The sequence below is a fragment of the Octopus bimaculoides genome, chromosome 19, assembly GCF_001194135.2.
Source record: "Octopus bimaculoides isolate UCB-OBI-ISO-001 chromosome 19, ASM119413v2, whole genome shotgun sequence".
Lineage (NCBI taxonomy): Eukaryota > Metazoa > Mollusca > Cephalopoda > Octopoda > Octopodidae > Octopus > Octopus bimaculoides.
This window is the reverse complement of record NC_068999.1, coordinates 6,552,776-6,557,523: the sequence shown is the minus strand read 5'-3', so window position 1 is coordinate 6,557,523 and position 4,748 is coordinate 6,552,776.

The window sequence follows — 4,748 nt, the reverse complement described above, 5'->3', positions numbered from 1 at the left end:
TGTGTGTGTGTGTGTGTGTGTGTTTGTACATGGTTGGTCAAAAGTCACCCGACAGTAAATCAAAAATCAAAATTCAATAGACACTATCTGTAATTCTGTCTTGACTCGAAAGGAAAAATGTGTCGCCCAAGGACTTCAGTTTGAACAATTTTCATGATGTTTCATGCTTTTATTAAATTCATTCAGTTGAACATAAATAAATCTTGGAAATATATATATATATTCTTTTACCTGTTACAGTCATTTGATTGCGGCCATGCTGGAGTACCGCCTTAGTAATCCAAGATCTATCTGGTCTTCTATTTCCGATATCTCCTTTGTGACATGATCTTGGCACTGTTTGATTCCGCTCAAACTACCATTTTAAATATTCACATGCTATGACATACACGTTATAACTGTGACAATACCAACAAGTAAAATTTTCAAGATAGTATTTTATCTATCTATCTATCTATCTATCTATCTATCTATCTATCTATCTATATATATAGTATTTTATATATATATATATATGTATATAATTACAAAGGTAGTAGAAAAGTCGTTTTGAAATTCTGAAAATGTAATTTAATAGCATTTTTCAATTATATGCAATTTTGATTTACTGTCAAGAGAGATGAGTAAAATCTCCGCGATCATCATCATCATCATCATCATCATCATCATCATCATCATCATCATCATCATCATCATCATCATCATCATCATCATCATCATCGTTGTCGTCTTTATTATTAATATTATTATTATTATTATTATTATTATTATTATTATTATTATTATTATTATTATTATTATTATTATTGTTGTGGTTATATATGATGCAATAAAACAATTTAAAGTGCTTTCCAATTTAAAGAGAGATAGAGAGAGAGAAAGAGAGAAATTGAAAGATAGATATAGAGAAAAAGATAGATAAAGAGAAAAAGAGAGAGAGAGGGAGAGAGACATATCCTATAACCGGAAAACAATGTGGAAGTTGCTTACCAATTATAATATCATTAAACATGACGTAACTATACTCACTTTACTTTGTCAACAACTTTCCATCTCGATTACCTTTATATAAAACAAGACTTAAACAAGCAAATCGATATCTTAAGTGGTCAATAAGTTCCATCTCTTCAATTATACTGTTTTCAAATAACTAACTAATACAGTTTGAACATAATAGTCTTTGATAGTCTCTCTACTATTTTCCGTTTCTTGTATCGTATTAGCATTAATATTAGTAGAGTTCCAGACAACCATTCACTGCAAAGAAATTGAACTCGAAATAATTCTGCTTCGATACAAGCAACATTTCATTTGGGATTGATGACGTCATCAAATAACTAGCCGTTCAGGTCTCTCGTAGACACATCAAAAGCTTGTTTTCGCCAGTAGATGAGCTGAGTGGCGAAAATACGATAGTCATAGTAGATGCTTAACTCGTTGACATTTCACTTATCGTTAACAACCATATTTGGATGAACAACATATCGAAATACCATTAACGATTTTGTCTTTGGCGCCCTTTTTTTTTGACAGATCATTAGCTATATGTAGATCGTTTGGTCATTGATTTGTGATTCGTGACACAGCTAAAGTCAAGTACCTACAGGAATTTATGCCATTCAAATTCGGTCAGAGAATTCGATGACTTCTACAGCTCAGTATTACTGTTGACACACACACATACACACATCTCTCACAGATAAATACAAATTGATTCGCTTGGTGTAAATATCTCTTTCCCCCGTCGTTCGTCGTAACGGAAGTATTTTTTTGTCACCGTTAAATGAATACACAATTCCAAAGTGTGGTCAGTTGTATTGCCACCACCGGGGACCACATGTGAAACCCTGAACTCGTTGGTCGGAGCCGGCTCAACTGACCCTAGGTGAATGCCACCGCAAGTAAGGAAGTATTTAGAGGCAAGCTGAAACTAAACGTTAGACCAACGTGTGTCTTAAGTGCTTCGAACGTGTATTGAGACGTACAACATTAGCGACAGAAACCTCATAGGAATTACCACATTCCTCTTGGCAACAATAAAAATCACCTGACACTTGATTGTCTTGGCCAGATGCGACTCATAAAAATACTTTAAAGGGAAATATTAAAATATTCATATATAACCAGATACTGGAAGCAACGCCGAAGGAACACTTGCAGAATTATAACGTCGAAATGTTGAATACTAAATGAATATGCTGTTTTTCTCACCTTCTGTCCAGTGTCATTCTATTGTTAAGAAGTAAATATAAAATCACCTAAACCTATAGGCATTTTCATTAATATAAATTTCGAAAATGGTTCATGAATAATCAGTAAATTCTTGATATCGGAACGCAAGAAAAAAAACCTCAACAAACTTTTAAACCAATCAAGAGTTCCTCAGACAGATAGACACATAACATGGTTTGATTGTGATGGTGGTGGTGGTGGTGGTGGCAATATAACTGATCGAACCGACCCAAGTGTAGGATTGGTACTTACCTTGAGAAAGGACTGTTGTATTATCGATTACGTGTTCGCCTTTATGACCGGTGCTTACTTTGAGGGAAGAATCCTTTTTTACTAAAGACCTGAGATTCTTGGGGAGGGGACTAGCTGATTACACCCAACGCAGTATTTCCCTGATGCTTAATTCATCAACCCAGAAAGGATGAAAGGCAAAGTCGTCTTCTGCGTAATTTGAACTCAGAACGTAACTGCAGATGAAATACCGTTAAGTATTTTGCCCGGCGTGCTAACGATTCTGCCAACTCGCCGACCTTGCTTTGTAAGAAGAATAATATTAATGATTCAGATGCGGTATGGAAGACAGAGCCATTCAAAAGCACACGACTTTTAACTTCACTTTTAACATTTATTATTCGGTGTCAACATTTTTGCTTCACCAACTATGATCTGGTCACTGAAGAATTCCGTAGCAACTTACCAGGTGCCAGGAAAGTATCTCTCTGACATATCAATGATTAATTTCTTGTCACTTGTCATTCCTGCTGGAGGGGCAGAACCATGATCTTTCCGTCTCTCATAGAAATTCGTGCTTCATGTCTTTCATGCTACACTTCAACTGTTACAGCTCAACACTAACAAGAAAGCTACGAACAGGAGTCATTAACATAGTGATTAGTGCTGCGCCGAGGAGGTTAGACGTAACATGTGTGACGAGGGGTGCAGAGACGAGTGAGATCGGGGATGGGGGTTATCTGAGTGGTGGATGTGCGAGGCCAGACAACTTAGAGAAACTGGCCCTTTATAGCATTAACAAAGAAGACAGAGAGTCAGCTCTTCTGTAGACCATGATATGGACCGTTAGACATTTACTGCTAATCAGTCGATGGGGTTCAGATATTTGTGTGAGTTGCAACGGCACTGTACCAGGTACAGGATCAATGTTCCGTTGAGGGCTTCTCTAGGGCTTTTGTAGATTTTAGCAATTGATGAGTGCTGAGATATTTATTTATATTCCTACTCCTCCTCCTCAACTTTCCCTTCCTACTCCTCCTCCTCAACTTTCCCTTCCTACCTCTCCTCATCTTCCTCATCCCCTTCCTACCCCTCCTCATCGTCGTCACCTTCCTCTTCATCATCTACCTCCTCCTTTTCTTATCTTCCTCTTCCTGCCACTAGTCACCGATCCCATCATCTTCCTCATCGTCATTATCTTCCTATCCCCTTCTCATCTTCATTTTTCTGACCCATTTTCCTTCTCATCATTTCCCTCCACAACCTCCTCCACTTCCTCTCACTCCTCCTCCTTCCCCCTCCTTCCCCTCCTTCCCCTCCTTCCCCTCCTTCCCCTCCTCCTCCTCTTCTTCTTCTTCTTCTTCTTCTTCTTCTTCTTCTTCTTCTTCTTCTTCTTCTTCTTCTTCTTCTTCTTCTTCTTCAGTAGTGGCAGTAGCATCATCATCACCATCATCATCATCATCATCATCATCATCATCATCATCATCATCATCATCATCGTCATCGTAATCATCATCGTTTTCGTCGTCGTCATTCTTGTCATCACCATCACGTTCTCTTACTCTCGAACAATAAAACTCTCCGCCGACGTAGAATTAACTATAAAAACGAGTCAACAGCGCGAATGAGTGAACAACCGGTGAACCGTAAGAGATCTTCCTGTACAATTTGACAAACAAGCCGTCTTCGCAAAAACAAGTAAATCTAATGCATGGCCGATGAACCGTGAATAAAACCTTCCTAGTTTTACTAACAGGATATACGCTTTATAGAATTTCATAAACATAGACACGATAAATAGGAAAAAAATTCCATGGATAATAAAGTTCTTCAAAAAACACGCTTGGAACACGAGTAAGATTAATAAACAAACAATAAGACAAAAGCAAAGCATAAGCATAAAGACGAGGCTGTGTATGGCGGTGTAGGCGTGGGTGGGTGGGTGGTTAAGACGTTCACTTTGCAATCGTATGATTTCAGGGTTCATTCCCACTGCGCGGCACCTTGGGAACGTTTAATCTATTACAGTCCCAACTAATGCCTTGTGTGTGGTTTTCGTAAACCGTCATCTATCTGTCTATCTACCTGATTCTCTCTCTCTCTATATATATATATCATATAATAATATATATATATACATTATTAAAAGCAGCAAAAATATCGCGTAATATTTTTGCTGCTTTAAATAAAGCATATTACACTACCTCTAGCATTCGAGTACTATTTTTTCCACCTTGTTTCGCATTTATGTGCTTACTTTGGTATATATATATATATATATATAT